We start from the raw sequence: 16205 nt of genomic DNA, 5'->3' as shown, positions 1-16205 counted from the left end.
GTTATGGCTGCTGACAGCGAGAACCAAAACGGGATAGAGCTTTCTTGGGGACTCGCCGTCTCCTTTCGGTTTATTTGTGGCAGTCTCGCCCTAATTGTTTTTTTAATTGTCAGTATACCCAGCGGGAACTCAACGCGACTGCTGAGAGGTTAGCAAACACTTGGTAAACAAATCAGTGGAACCGTAAGCAATTGAGACTCGTGACTGCTACGGCGGAAATGCTCGGAGAAAGCGCGCTGCAAGACGCATGGTTTCCCCGCAGTCAGTGTAGTCTGTCAGCCTGCGGTCGTTTCGAGGCTGCTGGTTGACAGGGGTACTATAGATGTACGCGGAAACAGTGTAGCGTGAGCTACACTGGTCGAGGTTGAGCATTTTCGCGTGGCTCCTGGAGAGCCGTGCTGCGCATGCGCGAGGAGCAGTGACGTCACACGGCGCATAGAATGTTGCTTGCTGCCCGGCGTCTCTCACACATCCCAAGCGCCCAGCGTCTTCGCCGACCTCCGTTCCGCACGTGGCGGCCCGGTCCACTTGATCACGCGAGGGGCGGCCCGGTGTGGAACCGGTGGCTCGTGCGTCACAGCAACACCGGCGTGCGCCTGTGGAACCAGCTTAGCTCTGGGGCGATTGGTGACGCTGCGCCGGAGCCGCTTGATAAATATACATTACATGTGTCACATAATGCGTCTACGGTGTATGTGTGTCATTGAAGCAGCAGTAAGCATGATAATCAAGCTAATCCTAGACAACCAGGAAAGCTAAGAATAACCAGCTGAACCTTAGCTCACATTATGTATATTCTGGCACAGCCGAGCCAAGCCACTGCTATTTTTTTTTTTCGTAAAAGAATGGCAGGACCAGCTGGTAACTGTTAGCGCCTCGCGAATAGGCACCCGCGGAGGGGCTGACATGGACGGCTGTGCACCAACCGGCACCAACCGGGGGATACAACCCCGTGTGTTGTTGGCGTTGCTGTTTTTAAAGTCGCGGCTAGTGTGGAAGCCACGGTGGATATTAACTTGCTCCGCATTCTTGGTCTGTTACGCGGGCCTCGGAGCTTGTACGGAGGACCTCAACGCAGAAAGGCATCAGAACTCTGGAGAGAGAGAGATAGAGTGAGAGAGAGACGTTAATTGAAAGGCCGAAAGGGTAAGAATAGCTTGGGGGGTGTAGGGGCGAGGAAGGTGGGGGGGCTCCGTCTAAGGCTCCATTCTCATCCGCGTCTTTCCAGGCCCAGAGGGTCTAGTCCTTCTGGATCCCGGGGTCAGAGCTGGCCAGAGCTGCTTCCCTTATATCCCATATGATGTTTGCTGAGGGTTGTACGAGATGACATAGCGTAAGACTGATGCCAGCGAGTTTTCAGATAAAAAATTAAAAGTTTTATCCTCCATAGGCAGACGGGAGGCCACTCGTAGCAAAGCGCCCCGGAACTGTCTTGTGCCAACTCTATAATCTCATTGAGGCGGACGAAAAGAACCCTGGATAATCCCGCCAAAAGGCTGCAGGAAATAGCAGTGTATCTGCTGTCTAAGCTTCATCCACAAGCACCCAAGTGCCGCGGCTGGCGTAGAACTGATGTCCTGTGAATGAATCCTGCCAGGTCCAATACCTTATCGGGGTCGCCCTGTTGATCGCCCATTGCAAAGGGCAGAGCCAGCTATCATCATCCACATGTTTCGTTCCTCCTCTCCTATCACGCTCTTCTCCGTCCCCCATACGTTCCCCCTCCTTTTCATGTCCCTCTCCCTCTTTTCCTTCGGTCTCCCTATTCCACCTCACCCTGCTCCAGTCCTACCCCTCCTCCTCCGCCATTCCTTTTACCTCCCTCTAGCATTTTTCCTAAAGCGACCATATTCCCTCTTACCCCCAAAGCTCAACGGGTTGGGGGGGGGGGGGTTGTGAGGAAGAACGTGGCAGATGGCTTAAATGACATTTTGCACTTTGTTATTACTACATCTGCACCATGCGTTCTTCCTGGTCCTTCAGGGTTTTTCCTCGCCAGTAACTGATACAATTCTTTCTTCAATGAATTCCCCTCTGATACAATTCTTTCTTCAATGAATTCCCCTCAACAGTTATAATTTTTTTGCTCACACGTCATGTGTAAATTTGCCCATAAGCAACAGCATTCCCTTGAGCGTGGTCAAATAATAAGGCTGCGTCTTCTCTGCAGTCCACATCTTATTCACCAAGGAAAACACCTTTTACACTGATGTGTTTGTGCCTGACAGGCACATGGCGTACTCGAGGATTGTGTTGATATTGTTGCAAGGCACTTTATTTGTTTCGGAGTGCTGAAGCACGCCCACCCACTGTTCCTATATTGCAGAAGGGTGTGCTGAACGGCTTGTTAGTAGACTATACCTTCGAGAAAACAGCTCAGACGTTGGGACTAAGCGAGAAACACACAACACAGGTGCTGTGTTGTGTGTTTCTTGCTTAGTCCCGTTGACTGCGCTGTTTTCTTCAGTTCCTCAAACGGTTTGTTTTGGCTCTCCAGCTTTTCATTTGTGACATAGGGCTTGATACCCGTCTGCCATACTTCTGGCCGAAGGCGGGACAAAACGTCGTCCCACAAGCAGGCTGCCGGGACAGTGGGGCCACAGCTGCAATCGGGACGTCCGGTCACTAACCACCCAACCTTTCTTCCTTCATCTCCTCCTTTTATTTCCTCTCCCTTAAGCTCGCGCGCAGCCAATCCGCCATTTCGGCAGGCGCCTCTGGAAATTTTCTAGCGCTGCACCTTTTGATCTTCAATTTTTCAACAGATCGAGGTGAGTTCGTACCCGCACGCACACACGCGCTCACACTCAGCCTACGAAGAAAACGGGTAAACTCGTGTCGCGAAGCCCCCGTTCAGTTTGCTTTTTCTATTTTGTAGCATCCTTCTTCTGTCGGCAAGCCCTGTTTTTTCTAAGGCATGCGGCGTGCGCGCTGACCGACCGGAAGACGCGGCTGTTAAGGGGGACCATCGGCCCAGCAAGGGTTTCGGCGCGGCGTTCCATACCCCCCGTGACGTGTGCGCTGGTAGCTTTCGGGCTCCGGGTCCTCAGTGTAGTTCAGACGACCTTCCTGTCTTTTACACTGTTTAGAGACTCGCCACCAGGTGGCCGAGCTGTTCGAACGCCCTTCGTGTCAGCTCCGAACAAAAGCCATGTTTCTTCAATTAGTGAGCCTCTACACCGGCCAACTGAACCGCCTCGACGAACATTAACCTTTCGGGAACCTAAACAGTGAGTTTCTGGACTCTCCGGTGTTTTTTACGCCCGAAAGAAACATATTTCTCTCGCGACCACGCCGACGCGGAGCTAAGCCTGACCTTCAGCGCCAGCTCGGTTCCACCAGTTCCTCGCCGCACCGGCCTGATCACGTGCGCCTGGCTGTGCACGGGCGCGTGCTACTAGCACGCGCACCTCCGGCTCCGGCGCCCACCTCCTCCTCGTCGGCCTTCATGGCAGACGGTTCAAATTCTTTCGCTCCTGCCGATGCAAGCGAATCGTCGGCTTCGCCTTCCCACCGAATGGAGTACGTGGTCGAGGGTGAGGACATTGACCCTCAGGTGCTCACGGAACCCGGATGGCTCAACATTCGCCGCAAGATCGCCGCAGCTGAAGCCACAGCAGCAACACGGACCTCCCAAGCCCCCACCGCTGGCGACCAGCCACGCAAGCGCTGCCAGAAACGGCACAAACGCAAGCCTACACCACCTGAAGACCCTCTACCGGACAATGACATTAAGGTGATCCTTCGTCCACAAGGAGGCCTTGACCTTACCAGCGTCAACGCAGCGACTCTAGCTGATGTCCTGCAAGACCAAGCCAAGCTACCTCGACACGCGGCAGACCAAGTACGCCTGCACTACAGATCTAACTTCATTGTCGTGAGCACCCCTTCGGAAGCTCGGGCACAGTGCTACCTTGAACTCCCCTCCCTCCTCTGGAAGGAAGCCACTTACGCCCTAGCCAACCACATTCCTCCTCCCAGCGCCACTGTAGTAGGTGCCATCTTCACGGTACCGCCAGAAGATGATGCAAACACTATCCTTGAGAGCCTGTTGGATTACAACCAGTCGCTTCGAATCATCGACGCAAAGCGGCTGAACGGCTCTACAATTGTGCAAGTGCTCTTTCAAGGCAATGTAGTACCCTACTGGATCCGCTACAGGGCAGCCACTATGCGCTGCTACCCCTTCAAAAGAAAACAAGAGGCATGCTTTTCCTGCTGGCGCCCCGGCCACCGCAAAGACGTATGCCCTCATCCACCCACCGAGAACCGCTGCACCACCTGCGGCACGCTAGCACCCCAGCCAAACCACCCCTGCACGCCGTCGTGTATCCTATGTGGCGCGGCCCACCTCACTGGGTCGACTGGATGCACCAACCGCTTCAAACCACGGCGCAGGACCACTTCACAAGCCATGACTGGGCAACACCTCGCTTCCCTGAAGACAAGTAGCACGCCGCCTGCCGCTTCAGCACTCACCCGAACCATCACCGATACCACCGGCCAACCTTCCTACAGCCAAGTCACACAAGGATTCCCTCCTCGCTCACCCGGAGGCCCCGCATCACAGGTGAGCCCCCAGAGCCCTCCCAAACTATCCCCTCCCTCTCTATCCAATTCGACACACCTTACGCGCAGTGCACTAGACACTAAACACTTACTTCGCGAAATGCAAACAATGCGCGAAACAATCCTCCAACTTCGCCAAGAGAACGCGCGCCTCGCGCAGGAAAATCATGCTCTCCGCCAACGTCTCAACTCCCCCACCCTTAACTCCCCTGCTGCACCAACGCAGCCAGAAGCACAAGCTACCCTTGCATCGGACTCCCACCCTCCCCCTCTTAAACGAAAAGCAGAAACCGATCAACCTTCCCAAACTGCGGCCTCTGCCCCCACCACGCTGGAACTACGTGCCGAGTATCAAGAGCTTTTTCTATCATTTCAAAACAAAACGACTGAGCAAATAACTGCGCTCCAACAATCAATGCATGACCTTCACACAGAGGTACTTGAATGGATGCGCACCATCACCCAACAGCCACTGATCACAGCCCCTCCCTTACTAGCGCCCATCGACGCCCCCCTTCCTATTGATGCTGACGCCGACCAAGAACTCTAAATGCACTGTTTTCTGGCAATGGAACTGCCGTGGATACCAAAACAAGCGGTACACTCTGCAGGCGCTCCTCACCACATTGCCCAAAACCCCTGATATTATAGCTTTACAAGAGACTGGACCCAATGTAAAACTACTTAATTACACACCCTACCTCAACCCTAACTTTCCTCAAGTGGCCACGCTAATTCAACGCAACTATAGCGTTGAGCAGCACACTCTCTGTTCGGACATCCCCCACATTTTCACCGTTATACTGCCGAAGAAACTCGGACAGACCAGGCTCCACGTTCTCAATATATACAGTTCTCCGAAGCAAACAAAACATGCCTTCCGCGACCTCTTCCGCTCTGCTCTCACAATCACCAACCGTCATCCACTCGTCATCCTAGGTGATTTTAACGCCCCTCACATCGCCTGGGGTTATCACCGCACCACCAAGAAGGGTCGCCTCCTCTGGGACACTATTCAAGCCCTCCACATTACAGCACACAATGAGCCCGATCTAGCCACCCGAATTGGTACCAGCGTCCAACGCGACACGGCACCCGACCTTACACTCTCCCACTGCCTCGGTCCGGCCGCTTGGCAACCTACTCCACATACACTGGGAAGTGATCATTATATTACCGAGCTAAGCACCTCGCTACAGCTATCCCCCCATGAACATCCCACCCACACTACGATCACAGATTGGGACGCCTTCCGATTAGAAAGCCAACACATACCACCCCCACAAGGGAGCACAGAGGAGGACTTAGAGGAGTGGGTCTCTAACATTCTGCGTACAAAACAAGAGCACGATCGCCCAATCGACCCGGACATTCCTGCGGAGTATGTAGACTCCAAAATGCTTCACCTTTGGGAAGCATATTCCAGTCTCGAGCGACGGTGGAAGCGTCACAAACACCGCCATCGCCTCCGCCGAAAGTTAAATTTACTTCGGCAGGAAATCACGGAACATGCAACCTATCTGGCCAGAACCAGCTGGATCCAACTATGCGACGATATGAGGGGCAAGCTTTCCATGCGTCGCACATGGGCATTACTCCGTCATCTCCTCGATCCCACAAAATCCCGAACGCATCAACACACGCGTATAACCCAGCTTCTCCATGGTTTAAACCTGTCCCAAGAGGCCATCCTTCGACAGCTCCACACTACATACATCCCGAAGCCATTTCCTTCTGACTCCACCCCCCTTTTCTACACCGGCACCCCTAATTCGGAGCTAGATGCTGAAATTACGCGAGAGGAGGTAGAGGCAGCATTACGCGCCCTTCGACGGCAAACGGCTCCCGGCCCGGACAAAATCTCGAATAAAATTCTTCGCCATCTGGATGACACATCTATAGACCACCTCACCCAATTCTTCAATGCACACTGGAACGCTGGTACACTACCTCGTAGTTGGAAACACTCCGATATAACTTTGATTCCCAAGCCAGCCAAACCTCTCGCACTGCCCAATCTACGACCCATCTCGCTCACCTCCTGCCTCGGAAAACTTTTCGAACACGTCATTTATAATCGGCTATCCGCACACCTTGAAGAACATTCCCTCTTTCCCCCCAACCTCATAGGCTTCCGCCCCGGACTGTCCACACAGGACGCCCTTCTGCAAATCCACCATGATATTCTACAACACCCCCCTACCAGAGACTATGCGGCGATCCTCGCCTTAGATCTCCATAAGGCATTTGATCAGGTAGGGCACTCCGCCATTCTTAGCTCCATCAACACACTGCACCTAGGCGATCGAACATACACCTACATACGCAATTTCCTCACTGATCGCACCGCCACTCTCCGACTGGGCACCGTCAAGTCAAACATTTTCGACATGCCCAACAGAGGCACCCCCCAAGGGGCCGTTCTTTCGCCTCTACTATTCAATCTCTCCATGCTCCCTCTCGCGAATGCTCTAGAAAATATACCGTCCCTCCACTCGACAATATACGCGGACGACATTACACTTTGGGCCACGCAAGGCAGCGACGCCCACATAGAGGCCACACTCTCAGCAGGGGCTGCCACAGTCTCCCGTCTTGCTGCACAAGCAGGCTTGACTTGCTCGGCGTCTAAATCAGCACTCTTACTCCTTCCTCCACCTAGAATTAGACCCACTCCCCTGACCACCATTCAGGTAATGCTGGACGGACAACCAATCCCCCGGGTCTCCCAGCTTCGCCTTCTCGGCATGCATCTCCAAGCCAACAGGAGCAGCACAGACACCATACATCTTTTGCGCACTCACACCATCCAGACTATTGGTCTCATTAAACGTATCACGTCTAGGAAACATGGGCTAACGGAATTAGAACGGCTGCGAATTGTGCAGTGCTTCCTGGTGAGCCGTTTTTGCTATCACCTCCCGTACGCACAGCTCACCCCATCTCAACGTACCTCCCTCGATGCCTTACTTCGGAGAGCCTATCGCTCCGTGCTGCTACTGCCCCCCCACGCACCCACCCAACGACTACTCGCGCTTGGTATACATAATACCATAGACGAACTAATCGAAGCCCATCGCCTGGCCCAGCTTACGCGCCTTTCCCAGACCCCGGCTGGTCGGCAGATCCTCGATCGAATTCATGCCAACCCCCCGCTTATACTAGATCCTCCAGCGCACATCCCCCGGCTTCTCCGCGGGCGTCTCCTAATTAAGCCGATCCCGCGAAATATGCATCCAGCTTACCACCGCGGACGCCGTCTAGCCCGAGCCCAAGCACACCTCTCCCGCTACCCTTCCTCTGAGCATACTCTCTACGTAGACGCAGCGGCCTACCCCACCCATCCTGCCTTCGCACTCGCTGTAGTAGGCGCTTCTCCAACAATCCCTCAGGCTTCAGCTACAGTCGCCACCACCTCCTCGGTAACTGCGGAAGAGGCAGCCATTGCCCTTGCCCTAACTCAATTACCTACCCCCCAGATCATTTTATCTGACTCCCAAACTGCCATACGAAATTACACAAAGGGCGTCATTTCCACAGCTGCCCTCAAAATTCTTCTTCAGAATCCCCCTGCCCACCCCGTGATGCTGCTGTGGACTCCGGCCCACACCGGCGTAGGTTGTAATGAGACGGCACACCAACACGCCCGAGCTTTGATATCCCGGGCTCCCGTTTCTTTTACGCCTACACACGGCATCCCCGAAATGTCCCACGCGTACCTACTTACGTACAGGGACATAACTCAACATTACCGCCTCCTCCGCAGGAACCTACCTCCCCCGCACCCTTCACTTACTCCGCCGGCAGCGCACATGTGGCGGCTCTTACAAACCCACACTTTCCCACACCGCACTCTCCTTGTGCACACTCACCCACACCAATTCACCTCCCCTCACTGCCCCTCATGTGGCGCGCTGGACACTCTCTTCCACTCGCTCTGTGAGTGTCCGCGCGACCCCTTCCCCCCTTTCCCCTCCCCTTCTCACTGGGAGCAGGCTCTGGGGAGCTCTGACCTCGCAACGCAAGAAGCCGTCACGGACAGAGCCCTGGACGTCGCGGGGGCCCTTTGGGCCTCTGCCACCCCCCTACCCTGAACCCAGTGTAAAATAAAGTGGCACTACTACTACTACTACTACACTGTTTACTTTTGTGTTTTGTCTGAACTACTTTCTCTACGTCAATAATTCTCCAAGCGCGCGTTTTTGAGTTCAAACTTTGTGTCTGTGTGCCATTGGTCCTTTTCTCTTTGGCGGGAACATGGCTGATTGGTGTTTACAAGCGTCTCCCCGATTGGCTGCAGAAAGTGGGGCCAGAATGTGCTTTTTTTCCCACGAATCCGCATGAAACGAATATAAAACCTTCCCGCCGGGTTCATGGGGGCGTAGGGCGGCCTGCACTAGGACTCACTTCAGAAACTCTTCTGCCCGTCGTCGGGCCCTCTCGCCAGGAGACGCGCGAGATCCAGTCAGTCATGTCCCATTAAGTACTGTAGTTCTCTCGACCGCTTTTCTCATCTGATGTAATAAGTGTATTCTTTTAAGTTCGTATGTGCTAAATGTCACCAATGTCATCAGTAAAGCAAAGAAGTTAAGCTTAAACCTTTCTTCGACATCTCGACTTCACTGTGATCATCATGCTACCGTAGCGGCAGTTATTGGGCCGAATTTCGCCGTTACACACGTTTGAGGCCGTCCATATGCTGCGGTCACACGGCTACCATTGAGAAAGTAGCAAATACAAAAAAAAAAAAAGAAAGAAAATTCAATTCACTTAGCCCACGGGTGCGAAATGTGCACCTGCTTCTATGGCCTTCATGTGAAAGGAAGGCGGAGGAGTGGGTGGGGGGAGACGAACAAGTTTTGTGCACCGGTTTTTCGGCTGTCAGATTTTCGGGGGGCGAGCCTGCATGTCTGGCATGCCGTTTTTAGCTCCCCATGGCTGCCGCTAAGCGTGACCGATACTGGAAAAAGGTACATTCCCAGTGGGCAGCAATCCACCGGTGAGCAAGCTCACCAGCAACGTTTCTGGTTGATTGGGTCGCCGCGCATGCGCGGTGATGCCGGCGACGGGCACGCGCCGAAAGAACGTCAACTACGGACAGCTGTCGCTGCGCAAAAAAAAAAAAAAAAAAAAAAGGAAAGAAAGGAAGAAACTGGCCGCCTTGATATCACTGACGCTGTCGAGCCTTCCATCGCCGTCTTCTGTCTGCACTGGATAAGGTTCAGATTTCCAATGTCACGATTCCGTTTTCTGCTCCCAGCAAATAAGGAAGCGCCGTCGCCGCTATGAAAAGCTGGCTTATCGTTCCCTGCTGTTGCGAAGTATCAGGCGTTGGATCTAGCCAACGTAGTTCGGCTCTCGCTTGTGAACGACCGCAGAGGCTCGTCCGTCCGGAGCACGTGTTCTTGGCCTCCTCCTTCTTTCTCGGAGAAGCCTGCAAGTGCTCCTGCCCTGTTGTCAGGATGGGTGAGTAGATTGCAGTGGCACTCCGCCGGGCACTGCGCACGCTGTGCCGTCTCCGCGCGCTAATCTGGAGTGGCCGGCGCAACAGTTAGGCCGTCGTGCTCCCGCCTAGTGCATCGACCTCTAGCGACGCCACCTTCTCGTGAGTGTGTCGCTAGAGGAGGCGCACTTCCTCCTCTAGACCTGCCAGACGGCTTCCCCCCCCCCCCCTCGACCTTTCTTTCTTTCTTTCTTTCCCCCTTTTTTTTTTCTGAGGTGAGGGAGCACGTCCAGGCCCCGTAGTCCTGACACCACACAGGCGAAGAAATCACTTAAAAATGGCGACACTGCGGTGACCGCGCTGATATATAGCGGTATGCAACTAAGGGAAAAGAGAATCTCTATAAAAAATCTGAGATTTGAATATTCGAACGGCTGCACAATATTTCTTTCTTCGCTCCTGTGTGAAATAAGGTACGCTGGTTAAATCCCCTCCCCCTTTCAGGCAGCTTGCTATACATTATAAGTATATAGTACAGTACACGCTTCGTTGTTCGCCACGCACGGAAGCCAAACAGGTCCTTCCGACCAACAAAGCCCCCGTCGGAAATCGTTTTTTCTTCCTGTTACGCGTTCTGTGGACCTTGTTCTGCGGATGCTCTGCACATCAGTGAGGGTATACTCGGAGCCCCTTCGGGGTCGCGGCGGCGATCGAAAGAAACTCGCCCGTCTAGGTTTTGGCATCGATCTATATATAGCCTCCGCTCCTGTCCGTGCGCTGCCTTTATCGTGCTCTAGTCGGTCAAGGTCCGGCCGCTCTCTGGCCACAGATTCAAAAGCGGCGAGGTCGGCGATGCTTGGCACTCCTCGTTGTTCCACTTTATTTTGGCTGGTGTCCCCGATACCGACCGTACTTGGCTGAGTTGGGAAAGTGCATGACTCTTCATATGCAAAAGAAAATGGTCGCCCGACACGGCCTCGCGTGTTGGATCCGACTTATCAGGCGAAGAAGAAAACCCGCCTTCATTGTCACGCAATGCCTGCCCTGGGCGGCCAGCAAAGATGTGTGACAGCGGCAGCCGTATAAATACGTGTGGCTACTGCCTCCACAGTCCACCACATGTTTCCCCATACCCATAACGTCCGAATATATAGGTTGCGAAGAGCGGCGAGACAGTTTTTGTCGTGCTTGAATTACCGCACCACGGTGCTGTAGTTCTGGAATAAAAATTACTGAAGATCTTCGGAATTTGTGAGCATCCCGTCCTTCTCCCTCGCGAACTGGAGGCTCGACCCGACGCGCACGCCTTGCTGCTACAACTTCAAATTTGCTCAGCGCACCGTTTCTCGCACGCCTCTCGTACACCGCCGTGCCAACGCTGCTTAGCGCTCTAATCGTCTCAGTGATCACGTTCGCTCGCTCTAGCAGCGGCAGCGGCTGCCTGTCGCTCCTTCTACATGTCCACCAGTACCGGCATGTAGAGAGGCGAAGCGACAACGGGATCGCTGGCAACGAGTTGGCAGACGAGAGGGCCGCCGCTGCTGCGTTCGGGAACACTGTAGACATAACAACCGTACCCTATATATACAGACTACATAAAGCCACACATAAGTCAACACTTGCGTAGAACATGGCAAACACACTGGAGTGAACAGACAGTCAACAAAAACGCCAGGGTGACGGAGTATATACCGAGGGACGGCAAAGACGTCAACTCGATGGAGGAATAAATTAAGGAAAACGCGGAACTGACTCTGAACAGGAGCGGTACGAGGTCAGTGTTGTGCCCGGCATCCGGTAAACATTCAGGGCCACGTTGTTGTTGTGTACGCGAGAGGGGCTTACCCGCTGGCCGCAGGGAAGGCCGACCGACCCAGAAGGCAACGAAAGCCCGTAACAACATATACGAGTGTCCCGAGGCGTTCCTGCTTGGACGAGGCCGCCGCTCTCAGCTACGGCGTCATCTACGCATCGACGTAAGCGGCGCCTTGCATTGCACGAATAGGAGGCCTCGGATGAGCGTCGTGGCCTTCTTTGTAGACACGTCGTGCACGATGCAGATCTCCTCCGGCGTACGCTGCACCGGGGGCGTTTTCCCTGCTACCGTTTCCCTGACAAGGGCCCGCGCGTACGTTCTGATTAATCGAGGACGGGAGATCAAAGACGGTCGTGGCGAGACGACCATCGCCCTCTCCGCTTTGGCGCCAAATTCAACAGCCGCCGACAGCATGGGCTGCAGTGCTGGAGGAGCTGTTGTAATACGCCTCGGTGTTGGTGAGTGCGTCCAGCAAGACAAGCGATGACCGCACGCTGGCGGAAGGCGAAGCGTTTCTTCTCTGCGACGAGTCCTTTGCCATGGTAAATGACTCGTGACACACTGTCGGCGAAACGTGGAGCGTATACGACGACTCAACGGTGTACCGCGGCGTATTCCGACAGGTACTATCTGCTTCGTTTACATCTCTCGAAGGTGCTAATTGGAGCACGGCAAGAAAATAGTGTTCGGCGACATTTGGAACAGCCTTCGTTTCGTAGCCGCCTCAGTTGATCAAGTGTGTTCACACCGTATACCACACTCCTGCAGGCTGTGTCAGGAATGAAGACTGACTTATTCCATGCCAATTGTTCGCGCTGAACTTGTGTGCTTTCTTTATTCGTGTTTCAGGCTCATGCTGTGGTCCTCTTCTCCGACTAACTCTTGCGCTTGTCGGAACGGACAAGGCGAATACAACCGGAACGGAGCACTCGCATCCGTTTCTTTCCGACACAACTGAGTGCGAGAGCAGCTCCCACGCTTGCTTTGCTTTCTTTCTCCCCTAACTTGTCTTCTAGCGCCTCGTGTGACGCTAGGGCTGTAGAGAGAACAGTTGTACAGGGGAGGCGTGCGCTGGAAGTGCGCCGATATGAGCCATTTAGGCAATTTAGGCTCATATCGGCACTAAATGTGTGCGCTTCGCGCAGGAACGGCAACAGCTCATGTACGGTATCACTCCGCCTAAGCGACGGACCCGGATGTCAACAGGCGCGCGCGTTTTGAAAGGAGATGCTATGAATGCATGATATCGTCTGCCTTTCCTCACGTAGTTTTTTTGTCGTCGCTGCAGTAGTTTATAAGCATATATTAAGTTAAAAAAATCGCAAAAACGGCTTGTGACTTGTTCAAAATATTTCCAGTAACGCACTACTTGCGCCGCGCGGAGTAACATCCGGATGCGGTGATGAGGCGCAGGCAGTTTCCGATGTTCTCGCACGTCCAAACGGCGCCAGGCGGAGAAGAGCCTGTTCTGTGGAAGAGCCTTTGGAAAGGGACAAGGCAGGAGGCATGGCAGGAGGAATATTCGCACGTACCTTTTGGGCCAGCATGCGGCCACTTCTTTCACGAGCCGAAAAGACGCACGCCATTTTCCGCAGCCCAGTAAGTTCACAGTTTCAGAAACTGAGATCCCCGAAGAAGCTCTCTCATCATTGCACGGCCATGTTGCTTCTAAATTAATCGCTTGATGGAGCACAAGACAAGAACGACGTGATTGGAGCGGTAGGGATGAGAGAGGAGCTGACGGTGTGGATCACAGTAGAAGGCTGGGCGATTTTATCTTGAAAAGGCGTGAAAAACGGGAGAAACTCCGAACAGATCGCATATTTCCTGCCAGGACAAATTCTTCCGCGAATGCCTTCTCAGTAGATATTGCCAGGTGTTTTCCTACGAAATCAGGGTTCTAGAAGGCACATCCGCTTTGTAAGTCTTCGCATGGAAAGCAGTTCCAGAAATTATAAACCCTTCGCTGTTACTCGCTTTAAAGCACATTTAAAAAGTAGCTTTAACACGAATTCTTCCAACTTCTGGTTGTACGATGAAATGTATTTCCAAAATTCTCGTTCACCACCCAGCATCCCCTCTCGGTATATGTATATGCCTCCTGCAACAACGACCACGTCCATGTTACTCGGGCTGCATTCTAAACCGGTTGTCAGCCATGCCATAGAGTTTCATACTAATATACACTAGAGGGGACACTGGCGCTAGTGTCTATGCGAGCCGTTGATCGTCTGCTTCAACCCCCATGAGGGCGGCCATGCCAGATAGACGTGTGATTTTCGAACTTGGCTTGACTATGCCGACATCTTGACTTGACTCGAAATACCTTTTTTTAAACTGAAAATCTACAACTAATGTTTATTACTGTATAAATTATTAGTCGCATAAACAACTTGTACTATACGTTAAATTTTAATTAAGGTTTAGAAGTACTCTTTTATAAGAGGGGAAGTGATTTGTGAACGGCATACGCGGCTGAGTTTAGCGGAGCCGGCGATTCGGCGGCGAAGCGTATTTTCTTTCGGGTTTTTTTTTTTTTTTTTTTTTAGCGTGCGAGGCGGCGGTGGCATGTGTCTGCTGAAGGGCCGCTGTACAGCGTTAAATTTCGTTCTGGAAGACTACGAGTAGCGGAGCGACGCGTCATATAACCCCAAGTAAGTATACACGGTTGTTGTTCATTTCCACTCATAAGCGTAACTGTTGTCGCCTTACCCGACGTGCGGTCGGCATGCTGACAAAATCGTGAAAGGACGCTGAGTAACAGCTGATCGTTTGCTTTGGTGCCTTAAACAAGCCATAATGGCCAACTCGACCACGGAACTCGACCATATCACCTCTGTTTGTCGCTAACACTTAGACGATGTTTTATTGACCGAATGGTTAATCGGGTTCTTTCTTTGTTGTACTAGTCGTATATTCTTGATGTCTTGACGCACTGTAGAGCTGTTTCTGTGAGCAAATGTTAATTTTATATGTTGAGAGCGACAAACGTAGGATACAGGGTATCTTATCAGGCCACACAGCGAAAAAATTCTCGTACTTCATTCGTGTTAACCTTCCAGAAGACGGCCTAGCGGCAGGCATGCAGGGCGTTCTGGAGCAGTGGGCTGCATTTTACGGGAGTTCCTAATTTTGTGAAAATTCCCGTGTATAATATTTCTATTAGATGACCAATAACGCGCACTGATATATCTAAGCACCGTGTGTGTAAATTACACGCCCACAAGTACCAATAATCACCTGTCTAACCGAGGTCTCACGCCCAGATATAACCAGGTACGCGTGTGAAATTGAAGGCACCCTATTTTTTCCAGTGCCTCCATACAAGCGTGCCGAAGCGCAGGAACAGTTTGAAATTACGTGCGAAGGTGTCAAACAGCGTAAATGTTGCTGATCAGACGGTGCTTGCCTAAATAGCAACTAAATAGTGCCTCAGGGGTACCATTTCCATAATACACAAGCTGCCTTCATGCATTCGTTGTTCCGTAGCTGTTCCACAATAAGTTCAAAACATTTACTCATTTTGTGTGGTTGTTCTCTTGAATAATCCAACTGCTAAAGTCATGTCTTGTTAAAGCACGACCTTTGAAAACATTGTTGGCTTCCTGTGAGTTCATTGTATGTGCCTTCTCTTTGGTTTAAGTAATGACTTCAGTGTCAACACTTCAGCGCGCAGAGTCATTGAATATGTTATGTTGCTGGAACCCTTTTTGTAAATAAGCATGCTAGTGTGCTGGATTTTAAGAGTAGATACTTGTGCTCTAAATATCTGTACAAAAGCCTTGCAAAACCTTCAATGATGCCATCCATTTCGATACAGGTCCCAGCTGTGTCAGCAGTGCAAGGAGCAGACCAGCAGGCAACACAAGAAGCTGCACCAGGCATGCAACCAGTTTCCAAGTCAGGATCATTGGATGGATCATCAGCAGCGCAAGACAAGGCAGGCATGCCGCCAAGCTGCCAAAAATATAAAAATTCTAGCAAGGGCCACCATTCAAAAAGCAAAAGGGCTTGGGGAGAGGTTGATTGCAGCCAACGATATGTAAATAGTAAAAACAATCCGGTACATTCAGCTGCACAATAAAGAGAAAAACAAGTGGTGAGGAAAGTGCCTTGTAGTGCATGGAAGATGTTCTTTGAATCTTGCTTGTTAGGCACTCAAGATTCAAACTAATTTTCTCGGGTGCAAGAAAATTAGTTGTTCGAAACCTTGCATTGTATGCATAAATGTGACTTACAGCAGTGGCTTCATTTGCGATAGCCTTGGCACAGCATGAAATCAACTTCATTTAACTACTATGAGCAGCCATTTGAAAACTTGTGTACGTGCTTATTGAACTGAAAGAATGAAGTGGAAGTATTCTGCGTGGTATTTTA

This window comes from Haemaphysalis longicornis, unplaced genomic scaffold, assembly GCF_048455015.1.
Source record: "Haemaphysalis longicornis isolate Haplotype H1 unplaced genomic scaffold, Haemaphysalis longicornis Haplotype H1 scaffold_12, whole genome shotgun sequence".
NCBI lineage: Eukaryota > Metazoa > Arthropoda > Arachnida > Ixodida > Ixodidae > Haemaphysalis > Haemaphysalis longicornis.
The sequence above is the reverse complement of the archived record's forward strand: the minus strand, read 5'-3'. Positions refer to the sequence as shown.